Source organism: Canis aureus, chromosome 1 (genome assembly GCF_053574225.1).
Source record: "Canis aureus isolate CA01 chromosome 1, VMU_Caureus_v.1.0, whole genome shotgun sequence".
NCBI lineage: Eukaryota > Metazoa > Chordata > Mammalia > Carnivora > Canidae > Canis > Canis aureus.
Window position 1 is genome coordinate 21,913,461 of NC_135611.1, and position 17,939 is coordinate 21,931,399.

Here is a 17,939-nt window from a genome sequence, read left to right on the forward strand (position 1 = left end):
TATTCCATGAGCTCTGAGCAGAGAGAAAGGTACTGAGTACTACAGCTGGATTTTCTATATCCTCTCTTTCCAGCCTTGGTCTGTCTTGAATATATCCCTGATCATATTGTCATAAGGGGGTCTTTAGAAGAACAAAACCTTTTGCCAATGCTAAATCTAGGGTGCGTAATATTAGGATTTAAGTTTTATAAGAATGAAGTCAAAGTGCGAGGTTCAACCCAAGACAGTTGAGAACATGAAGAATTCAGGGCAAAATAAAGTCTCAGTCTGTTAAGAAAGGCCAAGGTTTAAACAAGGGATACCAAGTACAATACTAAATATAAAACCTGGAGGACGATGGGAGTCTCAGGTGGGGAATAAGGAAGGTAAAATGGTAGTCTTAGGTGATTGCCACAGACCCCGGAGGGTGTCATGGTTCACTTTGATGAAGATTGTGTCTAGTGCCAGGGCAGGGCTACCAACTCAAGGAGCCAAGAACCTGAGGCAGGGCTGATGTTACTCCTCCATGGGCTTTCCATCTAGGCAAAGTGGAGTCACCTACCCTTGGCTCTAGTGGTAGGTTCTGGCTTCCGTGGATTGTTACCAAGGTTACCATCCAGCACCATCTGTGCATCAGAGGCTCATATTGACATGGTGCTCTTTGAAATATGATACTCACGACTCTCCATCTCAGGGGAACTATGCAGAGGGAGGATGCAGCAGGAAGCATGAGAAGGCTCTGTATGTCCACATGATCTAGGATACTTAGAGAAGGAATTTTGTGGGGTTCTTTTAAGGGTTTCATTTTATTAGACAGGGGAAAAAGGGAATCATCGTAAGCCAACTATAAGTCGTTGTTTTTGATGTTGTCGCCAGGCATATTCTAGGGCTATGAGAAGTAATAAAACACGAGTAGCATAGACTCAGCTTTAAGAAACTTACAGATAAGAAGGGGGGCCAGTACATGGAAACACCTGCATATCTGTCTGGAGTAGGTATTATTATAAAAACTCCCACAAGACAGTGAGGATGTAAAGGATAATGGTCATTATTTTACTCGTGGTAGGAAACGACACCGGGGAAGTGTGGTCACGGTGGAATGTGTGAACCAGCATTGTCTGTTGGGAAATACCGAGTAGCATGTTTTGGCTACAGAGTAGAAAGCAAGGCATGGAGAGGGGTGAGATGCTACTTCCAAGTTATCTCAGATCTGCCTTTTGTTTATGTCCAATGCTACCATGTAAAGGGACATAATTTTTACTGTCCCGTGTGCTATTCTAATAGCTTCCTAGCCGGCGTTCAGGTATTCACATGCAGACAGGCATCCCTTGGGATATGACACACTGGGTTCCGGACTGTTGCAAAAGAAGCAAATGTCACAATATAGTGAGTCAAATGAGTGTTTTGGTTTTCCGCTGTTATGTTTACACTACATTGTAGTCCTATTAAACACACAATAGCATTATGCCTTAAAAAGGTACAGACCTTCATTAAAAAATATTGCTAAAAAGTGCTAACCATCATCTGAGCTTTTGGTGAGTCATAATCACTGATTGCAGATCAGCGTAACAGATACATAGTGATGAAAAACTTACTGAAATACCCTGAGAATCACCAAATCCTCTTTGACACAGAGACATGAAGAGAACAATGGTGTTGAGAAAGTGAGTCTGGTAGTTTAGCTTGACACAGGGTTACCACAAACCTTGAGTTTGTAAAAATCACGGTACCTGCACATATTTTATTGCGTTTCACTCCAGTGCGCTTTGCTAGTCTCTGGATGATTTGCACCAAGTACCTGAAGCTTTTTAAATGGTTCCCCCCGTATTAGCTTGGAATCTTCAGTAGGGTTTCTGAGGGCGGTCATTAGGGATGGCCTGAGAGAGAACTGCTGTTCCTCACTTGGTCTGACCTGCTTTTACACTTCCATTTATCCTTGTCTGAACTGACCAGAAGAGAAACGAGGAAGACAGTGGAATGGGGAAAGAACAATCAAGAAGAAAATCAGTACATATACTCTTTTTGGCACTTAAGAAGGTTAATAACCCAAGGGATATGTTAGAGTCTCAAAAAAAAAAAAAAAAAAAAAGATTGAGCAGACTTCCATTCTCAATACCCCTAAAACCTGGATGTTGGTTTGTCTCCGTGAGCGCATGTTTATCTGAGAAAGGACCAAGAAAGTGTAGACCGTGTGAAAAACCATCATCTCCCCAGGTCCCTCACAGCCTGCATAATAGATGTTTCTGAGATTTGAAAAATGCCACGCATCTGCCATTTAAAAGTCACATCTAAATATACTTGCTACCTTCTAAGTAATCTTTTATTTTTAATTGTAATATTATTTATGAGTTTTCACTCACTAGGAATTCTGTGTCGCTTTAAAAGCGATGGTATGAAACACAATATATCAGGAGAAAGACATGTGCTGATGAAATATGGGGCTGAATGTCATCATTCTGGTGATGTATATTAGAGTGGGGATGGAAGAGCGAAGTTGAGGGATGAGTCTGTGTGCTGTGCATTCTTGAATAATCCCCATGAAAACTGTAATAGAATTATTATCTGTGTTTAGCATCATATAATCAGAAAGCATTTGCCTGCAGAGGGAACCAGTTTGCAAGGTAACTAGGTACATACGCCGCCAACACGCTGGGTCACATCCATTTGAAAGGACAGAAATCAGACAAAGCTTGAGAAAAAAAATCAAACAGATCGCATTTGAATAAAAGTAATCCAAATCCCATCCTCGTGACTCCAGTAATTTCTAACTACCCAGATTTGATGGGCCGGTAGGGATGGGCTGTATATGATACCAGTCATTTAGAGAATTCTGTAGATGAAGTTGAATTCTTAGCTCTGAGAATGCTGGCTGTGTGTTTCTGTAATTGTGCAATGGATTTCTCACACATCTTCATATTCATAATTACGTGGTATTTAACTTTCAATAATGGCATTATTAAATGTGAGGTGACAGCCCTTCGCTTGTGACATTTAATTTACTTTTCAATTTTCCTTCTCTTCTCGGTCCTTTAAATGTTCTTTTTTTTTTTTTTTTTTTTCGGTCCTTTAAATGTTCTTAAAGGCAAACATCTGAGGAGGCCCTGTTAATACCACGGGATAGCAGCTACGACGATTTTTCTTGATAAATCTCCTCAAAAGAAACGTCCAAGCCCCAGTCTTAGGGGATGCCTGCCTCAGCGGCCTACAGCTATTTCGAGGTAGTGTCCTCTATACGCAAAACAGTGGTAAGCTTTTGCTGAGTTGCCGGAGAGAATTTTCTTTGGGAAGTCATTAAATTCCAAGGAAGTAGAAGCTGGATCTAGAAACCAATAAGTATATTTTCCCGATTTCATAAAATGCATATAATACACTCACTTCGGGGTAAACGTTATTGATGATCTCCCAGCTGATATTTTTTGCATAAACAATAGTTCTCCGCGATGCCCCCGAAAGTTTCCTTTGTGTCACAAAAGTTGTAAACGTTCATGCAGTTGCCATCACTCCTTTAAGTGGCATATTGTTCAATGTGTCTTCATAAGCCACTTATCTCCTATTGTGCAGAACTCTTTCTAAAGGTGCAAGAAGGAGAATGTTCCTTTGGGGACTCAATGCCAATGACTTTTGATTTTTCTGCTGGTTAATAGAATATTGCTGTTGCAAGGACAATTGGAGGGCACGCTCAACCCATCATACGTAGTGCGAGGGGGTCCATTTTGCACTGTTGACTCATAGCTCACTTGGCTTCCAGAAAACTCCCCTTCTGGTTTTCTCGCTTCTTTCTGACCATCCCACCCTGTGAGGGAGGCCGCTGCCCAGACTCCATCAGTGCCGTGTGCTCCAGAGAACCTCCAGCTGCCAACACTTGAGCTTCCTCTGGCTGCTGCAACCCACGCAGCCCCCAGAGCAAGGGAAGCTCCAAGGAGTAGAGTGAATGCTTCCTGGGAGCAGCCCCCAAGGAAGACAGACAGCGGCTGGCATCGACGTATCCTAGTTTCCTTTCCCTTTGGAGGGCTAACTCGGAGGCCTGCATTCTCTCCATTGGTTTACAGAATTCTCCAAGGGAATGAAGTTCCAGTTGTGCACAAGGACCAACTTGCCGGAGGGCGCACCCTTTATTAGCTGCCTCCCCCTGTCTGTTCTCCTGTTCTCCCTGAATCCACTCTCAGGGTTTCCGGGAGTCACTTTCCAAATAAGTGATTATATGTGAATACCTGCTTCAGGGTCTACTGCTGGGGAAAGTCAAATTAAGACACTTGTCTATCTCTTTCCCTTGATCCTTATCTTCCGGACATCCAAAGGTTAAAATAGCTGAGGGCTTAGTCCTTGGGCCACTTCTCTTAACTTATCTCCTAGGTAAATTAATCCAAATCTAAGATTTCAGATACCGTCCAAGCTTCGGATGCCTTAAGCTTTGCCTTCTTTTCAGAATCTCAGCTATTTAATTGATATCTCCATTTGGATGTCTGCTGAGCACCCCAAACTTACATTTCCCAAACCACATTCTGGAATTTCTCCTTCAAGTGATTGGGAATATACTATGTGACATTTAGATTTTTTTTGTTAAGTACATTGGTCCTAGATTTGTCAAAAGGCATGCAAAGCATGCCTCCTTCATACTCAAAGGAGAGATATCTAAATATTTTTTTAAGATTTTAATTTATTCATGAGAGACACAGATAGAGAGAGAGGCAGAGACACAGGCAGAGGGAGAAGCAGGCTCCATGCAGGGAGCCCGATGTGGGACTCGATCCCGGGTCTCCAGGATCAGGCCCTGGGCTGAAGGCGGCACTAACCTCTGGCCCCCCCGGGCTGCCCGAGATATCTAAATATTTAAAGAAACTAGACCCAACTCTTTTCCTCTGGTATTCTCTAGGCTCCAGGTTCAATAAACCTACTTCGCTCAAATGTCCTCACATAACAACTTTCTTAGGTTTGCCACATTCTCGTCTGGAAGTATTCCAATTTTTACTGTTCCTCTCAAAATATGACAATGAGAATTAGCCTGATATTTCTGATATGGTCTAGCGGATGTGGGATATTTCTCTCTTTGTCTCTCTCTCCTCCCCTCCCTTACACACACTAACACACACACACACATACACACACACACACACTGTACCAGGGTATATGCATTGCTTGCAAGTTCTTGTATTGAACTTCTTTGTACATGTCAGCAGTGTTATTGTTTTGTTGTTATTTTTAATAAAACTGGACAATCATAACTAGAAAAAACCAACACATCTTGACAGATTTTCACAGAACAGTCTTGTTTTTAAAATGTAATTTTAAGGTACTTTCTGAATTCGGGAAAGGGCATTATGAGAGGATCACGAGAGCAATATCAATCTGGATGAAGATAAAGAATGCTGTGGTGTGTGTTTTGAGTAGTTTTCTTTTCTTCTTCTTTACAAAATATTTATTTATTTATTTGAGAGACAGAGAGAGTGTGGGGGCAGGGGCAGCGAGAGAGGGAGAGGGAGAGAGAGAACCTCACGTAGACTCTCCACTGAGCACGGGGCCTGAGGTGAGGCTCTATTTCCTGACCCTGAGATCACAATCCTGAGATCAAGACCCTGAGATCACAACCTAAGGGAAATCTTAAGTCAGATGCTTCACCAACTGTGCCACCTAGGTGCCCCTTGAGTACCTATTCCTTTGTGACATTTGTCTCCATGGCCCATTGGCCTGTTCATCCTTTCTGGGGGGGGAATCTGCAAGTCTGAGTGAGGCATGAAATTTGAAAGAAAATAAAGCTGATTTTTTGTTGTTAGAATGGAAAAGCTCTTTATTTCCCTGAAATCTAGACCTAGGTAAGCAACTATTGTTCTTTTTGTTCATGAAGATGGATTTATTTAGCTTTGGGAATTGTCAGGCCTTAACAGAAGGAAGTTAATTCAGTCCCACTGAGAGAACAAGAGGTATAAGGAGGACACGCTGTAAGCATAGCTAACCACATCGTAAGAGCAGCCCCTTTCCTGAGGGCCAATGAGAACAGCAGTAGTATTGACTTCTTAAATACGTGTGGCATTTACAGTTTTCAAAGCACTTTGGCATACTATCTTTTTCCCCTCTCCCTCCCTTCCTCTTTTCCCTCCTTCCTCTCTCTCTCCCTTCTTTCATTTCTCTCTTCCTTTTTTTAATTTATTCATGAGAAACACACAGAGAGAGGCAGAGACACAGGCAGAGGGAGAAGCAGGCCCCCTGCGGTGAGCCTGATGTGGGACTCGATCCCAGGACCCCGGGATCAGGACCTGAGCTGAAGGTAGATGCTCAACCACTGAGCCACCCGGGCATCCCTCTTTCTTCCTTCTTATCAAGCACTTAGCATGCCAGGAGCTGCGCTGGATGCAGAATAAAATCAGACATTTTCCTAACTGTCGGGGAGAAGAAAATAAAAATGACAAAGAATGCCTTTATTACAGCCCCGATGACGTGGTCGTGGGAGCATTAGTTCACTTGGAAGGTGACTGCTGTAAACTCCATGAGAACTCACACATGTGCACAAAAATGCAGATTTTCTTGACACCTCCTTGCAAGTTAATAGGTAGATAGACAATCCAGTGTGTATTTCAGATATAAACCAATTAATTCTCAACTGTCTAACAGAAGATGACTTAAACCCAATGATCCTCATCAAAATTAAAATTGCAAAGTCAATATAAAACCTAAACTAAACTCAAAACACATAATACAGAAGCTCACCTCAATGTTCCAGAGATCAAAACTGATGTTTTAAGCAAAACTCAATTTCTCAATGAGGATTCAGCTGGAAGGAATTCTTTATCTCAACACTTGCCATGAAAATATTGCTCAATGTGGAATATGACTAGCAATGTGAAATTGGTTTGTAAAATTAGCTTTGTAAGGTGGAGAGTTTTAATATGACGGTATTGGCAGAATGTGAATGTTGGTTATAAGTTCAAAGGGTGCGAAAATCACTAATGACGTCTGAACTTCTTAAAACCTGTGCAATTCCCTGACTCCAATTCTTTGGTGTGGCCGGTTGAAAACTGGGCTTTCACCATTATTAATTTTTAAAAACTGCAGAAGAATAAGATAATAACTTTTTCATGTATATTTGAGGACTTTAACGCTGATATGGCAAGAGCTGATATAACTTAATTTCAAAATTAATGAATGAGGCTACATTTAAATGAGGCTTTAGATTGAATTGTGAATCCAGCTGTTTCAGGGGACTATTGACAAGAAAAGGGAGGGGGTAACGTCAATAACCCAAGGCAAGGGTAGGAGTCCTCTCCACTAGTAATATCCTGGGATTTTGCATTTATTTTTGGGCTTATGGATCACTTAATGAGAAAAGAGGCCATTATTTTTACATTATTTTTAAATTCTAAGACAAAACATGAGGGAATTTTTGAGTTTCTAAGGCTCGTTTTGTGGTGTGAACATTTATAACCTTCAATGGCAGAAATATGGGACTTAGCAAGATCAGCATCATTTTAAGGAAATCATAGCCAAGCGTTAGTAGCCAGATTTATTGTCTCCATTCAACGATGGGAGAATCTAAATGGGTTTTAATATCCTCTTTTCAGCGCTAACATGCTGCATTACCTGTTTCTGGGAGGTGTAGGAGAGCATGTCATGTGTGTGTGATCTATGATCACTGTCTCTGGGAGCGTGGCTTATTAATTACTGGACAGTGAAGATGCGGAGATAATTGCAATGTGATGAGCTGCGATGTCCTTTCAGGGGGTGATCCCTACTGAATCAGGTTCCGAATGTCTTAAACCTTAAAAGAAATGGGAAGGGTTTTGGTCAATTCATTATGCTTTTTTGTTGTTGTTGTTGTTTTTCCAAACTGCAAAGGTTTTGGAAGGTTGTTTTTCAAGATTATTAACCGATTTGGATTTGTGGAGAGAAACACCATGGAAAGCGTTCAGTGTAATTCAACAGATATTTTCTATGCCTCTTTCTGTGCTATTTATAGCATTCACTAACCAGGTTTGTGAAAGTCAAAACCCCAAGTCCCTGCTTTCCACGTTCTGTTGACTTGAATTGGCAATGTGCAAAAAAAAAAAAAAAAAAAAAAGAAAGAAAGAAATTGGAATTTACTACCAAAGTCAGAATATAGGAAACACTTTATTTATTTATTTTTTTAAATGATTTGTTTATTTATTTGAGAGACAGAGAGCAGGAGAGAGAGAAGTGGGTGGGGCGGGGAGGGGCAGAAGGAGAGGGAGAGGAAAGCAGATTCCCCGCTGAGTGTGGAACCTGGTGTGAGACTCAGTCCTAGGACCCTGAGATCATGGCCTGAGCTGACCCCAAGACTGAGGTCATAACCTGAGCCAAAACTGAGAGGGGGGCTCTTAACCAACGAAGCTGCCCAGATGCCCCCCCCCCCCATCACCATGTAGGAGCTGCTTTATTGAAGCAGATACATGTAATCAGAGAATTTTTTTGTATCATATGACCACTGTCTAGATGTGGGCAGTCTCACATGGTGTGTAGGACCCGGGCATGGGATTCGACTGGCCGAGCTTAAATCCCTGATCTGCATGCCCCAGCTCGTAGCTTTTGCCAAGTTCCTAATGGTTGGATTGCAACTGGATTGTGATGTGGACAAAGGTGAATTCCTTTAAAGCCACTTAGAGTAGCGTTAAGTCAGTAGAGTGATCACCTGTATGGGATCTCGTTCTGTGATGTTGCTGTGATAATTGGTTTGTTCTTTATTTACTCTACTTCTGCAAAATATATCAAAATACAATGTCTGGCAGACAATATAAGAAACCAAGTTTCGCTCCTTTGGTAGCTTGCGGGGTGGCGACTGGACCATATCTGATTTTAGAGTTTACAAAGATAACACTCCTGTTTGTCTTCATAAATTTTCCTCAATGTAAAAGTAACATTAGTTATTGAAAAAAATAATATTCAAACAATATAGAAATGTCCTAAGGCAGATCGTTCTTTGTGGAAACGTAAATATTACCAGACTGATCCATATCTTTGCTTTTTTAAGGAGCAGATTTGTTGAGGTATAATTTATATACAAAAGAATTCACCAAATCAATTCAATGATTTTTAGTAAGTTGACAGTTAACTGTGCTACCATCAGCATAACTGAGTTGTACAATTCTTCCATCACCTCAGAGAGATTTCTCAGGCCCATTTGCAGGTAACCTCTGTTCCCACCCCAGCCCCAGGCACCGTGGATTTGTGTCTGTCTCTATAGATTGGCTTCTTCTGAACATTTCATACAAATGGAATCACACAATGGTTCTTCTTTTTCACAGCTATTTATTTATTTATTTATCTATCTATCTATCTATCATTTTTTAAAGATTTTATTTATTTATTCACAAGAGACACACACAGAGAGAGAGGCAGAGACACAGTCAGAGGGAGAGGCAGGCTCCCTGCAGGGAGCCCAATGGGAGACTCGACCCCAGGATCACTCCCTGAGCTGAAGGTTTGTCGCTCCACCACTGAGCCACTCAGGCATCCCTAGATCTGTCTTTTTAAACTTAGTATAATGTTTTTGATGTTCAAACATGTAGTAGGTATTAAAATTTTACTGCAATAGCTTAATCTGTCATTAACATCTTTTTATGTTGATATATATGATTTATCTCCTTCTTTTTTGGTAGCTATGGATGATTTTATCAAGAGATTGTTTTAAGTCACTCTCTTAAAATGTTTTTAAATTATTTATTTCCAGTTCTTTATTATAAATAAGTCGGTATAAACATTCGTGAGTAAATACCTTGGTGAAGTGTTACTAGGACTTTTGTAGGATGAATTCCTTAAAGTAGAATTTCTGAGTCCAAGGATATAATGAAGATTTTGATGCACATTTCTTTTTTTTTTTTTTTTTTTAAGATTTTATTTATTCATGAGAGACACAGAGAGGGAGAGAGAGGCAGAGACACAGGGAGAAACAGGCTCCACACAGGAAGCCTGACATGAGATTTGATCCCAGGTCCCCAGGATCACACCCTGGGCCTAAGGCGACGCTAAACCACTGAGCCACCCAGGCTGCCCTTGATGCACATTTCTAAATTACTTTCCAAAATATTGTGTCATTTTATATGCCGATTGCTAACATGTACCTATTTCCCAAAGTTTTCACATATATGTGTTGTTATTTTAAAATCTTTGTTTATATGATATGTAAAACATGGTATCTTTGTTTTAATTTAATTTGATTAATTAATATTCGTTTGGTTTTTTAGTAAACCTAAGCATCTTTTCATATTTGAATTGGCCAGATGCTTTTATGATTCAGTGAATTACCTGCTCATGGTTTTTGGTTTATTACCATTTTCTTGTTATTTTTTTAGTTTTTTTGTTGAAATGTATTTTGTTGATATAAATGTTATATATTTAAAACCATTTTTTCCTATCACCATGTTGTTCTATCTTGTCTATTGTGTTTGTCAAGTTATAGTTCTTTCTTTCTTTCTTTTTTTTTTTTTTTTTTTTTGCTGTTCACCTGCTAATCACTTCTTTAGTTTCTGGTGTTTCTGGTGTTGGTGACTTTAGGCTTTTCCCCCAGCCTAACATTTATGATAGATTTATCTATATTTTCTTTTAGTAATTTTTTGCATTAAATCTGTACACTTCATGTGAATTTAATTTGGCAATTTAAAAATATATTTTAAAAATTTCATTCTCTAGGTGGAATAATCTGGCTTTCTTTTTTCTTTTATCTCTCTAGTTGTTTGGAAGTTTTATCTCTTTTCCTATATTTCTACATTTATCTAAAAAAACCCCTACATTTTATTACTTGGAGATAATTTTACAGTTTTTACACAACTCTCTCCAAAGACGATAACTTTTAGCTTTATTTTACTTCTCCCTGCTTTATTTACCCAACCGAACCCTATTAAATCTTAAGTTTTGTCCAAAGAAATTGGAATTTTAGTGTCTACTGGTTGGTTTACTTATTACTATTATCTGATTGTTATCTCTTCTTCTTGAGGTTTATTGTTGTTGGTCTGTTTTTTTTTTTTTTATTTTTTTTACTAGAGGTCTTCCATGAGTATTGTTTCAGTGGGAAACTGATTCTTTATCATATTGTTTCTGAGTGGTGCATGCTTCAAAATGTCACACTTACACTCTTTCACACAGTGAATAACAAGTCTAATATCTTGAAGCGAAACTTGTTGCTCTGGAAGATTTAGAAAGGTTCGTAGGACCAGTGTGTAGTGACTGAGTTAGGAAGAGAGGCTGGTGGTGAAAATCATGCAGATGTGGAGGCCCTTATGCGAGAGTTAGAGTTAAATTCTCTTTGTTACTAGAGAGTCATTTTCAGCAGATGGTGTCGGGCTTCCCTATTCTCCTGACCCCCTTGACCATTTTGGGTTATTCACTCCCAGCAGCCAGCACTTGTGTCTGAGATCAGGGGTTGTCCTACCTCCCAGAGCCTGCCTGGACTGCTGGTTCTTAGACCAGGAAGGGCCTGGCCATCTTTGTCCCCTCGGAGCAGCTCTTAACCAGGGACTGACAGGCATAGGAGTCTAAGTACTCCAGCTCTCCTGTTTTAATAGCCATGACTCTGAGTAGCCACCAACACTTCCTCCAGCTTCCATGGGGAGTTGCAATAAAGTTACCCTCTATTGGACTTGATATAATACTCTTGTTGGGCTTTCTTTTCTTCTTAGTCCTATTTTCTTTTTTTTTTTTAAATGCTGTTTCCTTTTTTTTAATTTCACTTTTTAAAATTTTATTTATTTATTCATGAGACACACACACAGAGAGGCAGAGACATAGGCAGAGGGAGAAGCAGGCTCCATGCAGGGAACCCGATGCGGGACTCGATCCTGGGACTCCAGGATCATGCCCTGAGCTAAAGGCAGACACTTAACTGCTGAGCCACCCAGGTGTCTCCTTAGTCCCATTTTCTTACTTTATTCATGTTTTCCTGGAGATGCTTTCAAATAAATATGTTTTACATGAATTCTCACTTTGGAGTCTGAGGAACATAGCCCTAAACCCACTGAAGGATGTTAAATGGAGGACTGGCATATTTGTTGGTATTAGTTGTACTGAATCCCATTGATTTCCCCCCCTTTTTTGTGTATATTTCAATGCTTCCAACAGGATTTTTCTGTTTTGCTTGCCCTTCCCATTTTTTAAAGTTGGAATTTGAAACTAAGCCAGTTCAGCTCTAAGACATGTGCGCTTATGCACCAGATTATATACTGGGACATATAATCTGGGATACTGGTCTTGGGAAAAGAGAATTTTTGATATTAATTAGTGGAGTTGGTGAGAAGTGGTGAGATTCGGAATAAATTTTGGATGTGATGGTGGATCTGCTGTTTTGTGAGAGGGAACAAAAGGAATTACAAATAACTTCTGGATTTTTTTGCTGTGAAGTTAAATGGATAGTGTTGATTTTTTATAGGAGGGACATGGAGCAGATATTAAGAGTGAAAAAAGATATCAGGACTTTTTTAGACTCTGTTCAATTTCTGATGTCTGTTAGACATCCAAGCAGGTAGGTCAAACAGGCAATTGGATCCATAGGTCTGTAGGATCCATGGGTCTAAAGGGAAATCAGGCTGGAGATATAAATTTAGGAGTCATCAGGATATGGGTAAATTTTAGGCCACAGGAAATGAGGAAATTATCTAGAGAGAGGTTGCATATAGAAAAGAATGAGGGACAGAACCGAGTCTTTAGAAGAGAGACAGAGAGAGACTAGGATCCATCAAATTTGTATAACAGAAGAAATCAGAAGACCACTTCCTAGAATTGAAAAAGAGCACACATGTTCAGATTGAAAACTCTCAGGTAGCACCAAGCACAGTGAATGTGTAAAGAGACAGACATAAACGTGAAATTTTAGAACATATGAGATAAGAAGAACATCCCAAAAAGTGGACCATGGAGAACTTAAAACTGAAGTTACCTGCAGAGGAGAGAGATTAGATTTCTTACCAATACTCAAAGATAATAGCTAATAAATATTAAAGATCTACCAAGGTGCTCAGGTACTTTTTCATAGGAAGTTTCTTGAAGATATGCTCCAGAAAAATAAGACAACAAATAATAATGATGATGATAATGATAATGATAATTAATAATAATAATAATAATAATAATACAGAATTCAGGAAACAGAGAAGCCAAAGCAGAGTGCAGTGAAGGGAGCCTAGAAAGCAACTAATCCATACTATGGAAAGAAAAGACCCCAAAAGAGAGGCCTTGGGAAGGAAAAATAAAACGGAAAAATGAAAGGATAGATAATATAATGAATCTAGAAATATTTGGGAATATACTAAAGGAAATTGGTAGACTGTAAAAAGTAGAATCCAATTGAACTGATTCTAAGTACATTCTACTTTAGGTGGATGACATGACATTGGAAAAGGAAATGGAATCATAGCTGATCACATAGCGCACTATTGACACGGCCACAGTAAGTGAAGTATCACTTATTCGTTTTCAACTTTTAGAATCAGCGTATAGAAGAATCGTGGAATACTGTACAACGAGCACAGAGCAGATTGTAAACAGTATCAACCCTGCTGTTATTAAAAGTATAGATAGAGTTGACAGTGATGAGAGGAGGGAGAAGAGGAGAGGAGAAGGGTGAGAACTTCCTTGTCTTGTCATCTTACAAATTGGGGAATCAAGATTCATCGTTTATAATTTATAGGCCAAGAAGTGGAGCTTTAGCTAATTTTGTTGTTATTTCAGAGATCTGCAGAGGAGAAACTACAGTAATAAAACTCTATAGTTTTATATATAGTTGAGTAGGTGGGGAGTTGTGTTAGTGAGGAAAATACTCATCTATCACCACAGGAGGCCAATAGCCAAGAAGCAATGGCATAAATGTGCTAATTAAGTATTTGGAGGTGAGCCCCAAAAAAACAAAACGTAAGCAGTTAAAAGTGTAGCCTGTAGGGATCCAGACTTTGCGGGTGAGGAAGCATGGAGAAGATAATTCTTAGTTTTCTTTATGAATCCTTCTTTTTTGCTTCTTAAACCATTTGCATTTATGACTTTGAATAAAAAGTGAAGAAAGTTAAATGGAAATTTGAATTATAAATAGGATATTGTTATAAAATAAAGACATTAATTAGGAAGATATTGAAAAGAAAATTTAACATGAAAAATGCACAGGGAGCCCAGTCTGTGTTTAAAATTATCACAATCAGAAGCTTAGATTTAAGCAAGTTCTTTAAACTGAAATCCTACAGGACTAATTTGCAAAAAGACAATTGCAAGCAAAGAAAAAATGGATTTGAAAACCCAACCGTGGAGGATGGAAATATGGCAACGTTGCACCCCAGAGGTTAGCAAATTGGCAGACTCCTCCTCACCCCATCTCCAAGGCTGAAGCTTTATTTATTTTTATTTTATTTTATTATTTTAATTTTATTTAATTTTATTTAATTTTTTTTATTATTTTATTTTTTTTATTTTAATTTTATTTTTAAGGCTGAAGCTTTATAAAGCCAATGACTTCAGAGCCAGTAGAGGCAGTCTCCACTTTTCTAATTTGCATTAGGCCTCTTAGCTTTTGAGAAAGACGTGTTTTTGCTAACCGAAAGGAGTCTGAAGAGGATTTTTGTTTTACTGAAAAAAAGGTGAAAAGCGAAAACAGCATTCGGCAGGTGATTGCAGCAAGCTGTTGTAGGGCAGTGCACACCCTGAGCAGCAAGTGGCGCCGCCCGCCTGGCTCCTTCTCTGGGAACCACACTGGGCATCTCAGCAGCAAACCACCGGAGCTTTGAACTGTGTCTGTGAGCATCTGTGCTTTATCTTGATTTATATGGTACATCTGTTAGCAAGATGTGTCCTAAGCCCAAAAGAGGTTATTTTTTGAGTCTAGTAATGCTCAGAACATTTTCCATATGTATTAATAGCAATTGCTTTTTAGCTTTATGCCATGGCCACAGTAATTGGTTTTTGGCTTTTATTTATTTTGGCTTTTATAAGAATGCTCTACTTTGGGATAGTGGGGGAAATCTGTTTTAAAAAAAAATAATTAAAACATGAAAGGCAAAAAAAAAAAAAAAAGCACCAAAGAATTAGTGGAACTAACTGTAGGTCATGGATAAAAAGGAGATAATATACTAGATAAAGTGTTTCTGGGGTCTTTATTGAAGAGGTGATTAAAGAGATTCTCACTCCTTAATCGTCTTTTGAAGCAGTTAGATTAAAAGGAATGGATCAAATAGCAGCAAATAAGGAGGGGGAATTCAGATCAAGGATGGAAATATTTGGCACAAGTTCTACCTAATGTCTCCTCCTGAGCCCATATGGCTATAGCCTCAGAAACTTCCTCTACAGATATTCCTCCAGAATATTCATTACAATTCCTGTATGAGATGAAAACTACGACCTGGGTAAACCTAGCTGGAGAGGGGATAACTACATCACCTAGCTGCTGCTGAATTTATTTACACATCAGACCAAATCTTGACAAGTTTAAGAGAACGAACATTTCCCTGGTTTTGAGTGGTTCAAACGACAAATATCTTCTAAAAGAGGTAAGAAGTGCTTGAAGCACTAGTGGAAATCCTGACAGTCCAGCCCGGGGCTTATCCAATGACCTATAGTCACCTCAGATTATTAGACCATGGTCAGTGGCTGAGTTCAAGTGAAACCTGAGATAGAAAAATGTTAATAATTCATTATACAGAATAAATAAATTAAGGTTCAAAGATATTGAGTGATATATCCAAGATCAGAAATCAAGTTAATAGAAAATCTGACCCTAGATCTCAGGTGTCCTAGTCTAGAGCCCTCACACTACATTACACCGAATGCACGTTACAACACATAAAGTCTGTTTAAGATCTAACACGAGGGGCATTTAAACATTTTTTTAAAAGATTTTATTTATTTATTCATGAGAAACACAGAGACAGAGAGACAGAGAGAGAGGGAGGCAGAGACCAGGCAGAGGGAGAAGCAGGCTCCATGCAGGGAGCCGGACATGGGACTTGATCCCGGGTCTCCAGGATCACGCCCTGGGCTGAGGGTGGCGCTCAACCGCTGAGGCACCCAGGCTGCCCTAGAGGCATTTGTTTTAAGGAGCCAAAGGTGGTGACTGAAAAATGTCTACAGTGGACATTGTTATCTTTATATGCATCTTGATCCCCAAAGAACTGGTGGCCTATAATCCCATCAGATAGCACCTACTACAAAATTAGAATATGTAGCAGAGATTTTTGAGGATCTGCTAATGTTAAGATGAACGTAAGTCCTAATTTCCCTAGAAAAGTCCTTGTTCATGCTTGCCCCAATATGATTAGCGATAGTATCCTGTGTCTTTCTTAATAGTGTCCTACGTTGTGAAACAGTTTGCTGTGGGTCTCTTGTATTTCTGTATATCCTATGAGCGAAGTGGCAGCTTCTGTGTTCTGGACTATCTTTTTAAAGGGGTTTATATAGTGAATAGCCTTGGAAGACAGAAAATGTGCTTCTCTTTTGGGTAAAAAGGCAGACATGTTACTGCTCTTATAAGATTTGGGTTCAGGGCACCCCGGGGTGGCTTAGCAGTTTAGTGGGGCCTTCGGCCCAGGGCCTGATCCTGGAGCCCTAGGATCGAGTCCCACCTTGGGCTCCCAGCATGGAGCCTGCTTCTCCCTCTGCCTCTCTCTCTCTCTGTGTCTTTCATGAATAAATAAATAAAATCTTAAAAAAAAAAAAAAGATTTGGGTTAAAATTCCTCTCCTATGATGCAGCTAATTCTGGGTGTAGGCATCCATCTGGGCCTGTCAGCATTGCCCCTGTGGGACTTGGGAGGACAAGGTAAACTGATGCAAATTTAGTGATGCACACACTCTTCGCAGAGCCATATGTAATAAACTTTTGTCCCTGACCCTGGAGTCCCATGTCTTTTGCTAGTATCCATGAGACTGTGCCAGGTAAACTTATTATCTTGCAAGTGGACAATATCTCAGGCTCTTCAGAATTCTTAACATTCTAGTTAGTACTATAAATTATGTGATCTACTGAATTAAACATTCTTTCTTTCTTTAATTGAAGCGCACCTGAGTTCTGGCTGTAAAAGACTACATTTTCTGTCTTCCTTTTCATGGCTAAGTGATCCAGTTCTGACCAGCAGGGTGTGAACCAAAGAGCTACTTCCAGATCATGATCATAAAAGAAATGGTTATGGACTGGCCTTGGCCTTTCCTCCTTCCCTCTGGCTGGGATACAGACCTAATGGTGACAGAGAAGAGATACCTTAGACTCAGGATAGAAGCCATCTGTTAGGTATGGCAGGACCATCCTATTGGCCTTAGACTGGCTACCTCCAGACTATAAGGGAGCTACTTTTTTTGAAATCAACGTATTTTTGGCTCTGTTTAATGGAAGCTTGAATGGAGATGTGAACTTAGAGATCCTCTTGTTATTATTTTTAATAAAAGGAGAAATTGAGATGTAAAATCAGTAAATGACTTACTCCTAATGACAGAGTTCATAAAACTAAGCTAAAATATCCAGTTGATTCTCTTCTCCCATTTCTCTGCCCACATCCAGTATTACCAGATAATATTGAATATACAAGCACAAGGTGTCCAGAGAAGTAGGGGCGTGGAGAAATCTTTACACTGAGTACAAGTAAATGTATGATAACTGATATCAATTATCCAGCTCCAGATGAAGAAATGCATATAGAGATGTAATTTGAGCTTCACGAGCTGACAATCAAGGTAAGACCGACAAATTGCAAGGGTAAAAAGCACCCAGTGGAGGATAAATGATTTATACTAAAGTGATGTGGTCGGCAGCTTCTTTCAATTTTCATTGTTATGTCCCTGAAGTCCAATTCACTGCCTTTTTGGAATGGCTTCATTAAGCAAGTGAAATTTGGAGAGGGATCTGAGAGAGTTGAAATAGTTCTCGTGGCAACTAGGTGAGGGAAAATGCTGGGAACCGACTTCATAAATCAAGTAGTATCTGTATGTAGGACACTTCACGAGATGCTTGAGGGAGTGGTGGAAATACAATGATTTTTAAGGCAATGCTTGTAA

The 17,939-nt window shown here is 39.5% G+C and overlaps 1 long non-coding RNA gene across 2 annotated transcripts; it reads left to right on the top strand.

Moving 5' to 3' along the window:
• The first annotated feature begins 602 nt into the window (after positions 1–602).
• On the top strand, positions 603–17,612 carry LOC144281193 (uncharacterized). 2 transcript variants are annotated; one of them, XR_013349721.1, is made up of 3 exons: positions 603–720; positions 13,292–13,363; positions 17,446–17,612. It is a non-coding gene; the product is annotated as an uncharacterized LOC144281193 (long non-coding RNA). The 2 variants fall into 2 exon arrangements; XR_013349754.1 differs by lacking the exon at positions 17,446–17,612 and adding an exon at positions 16,948–17,299.
• Positions 17,613–17,939: the final 327 nt, after the last annotated feature.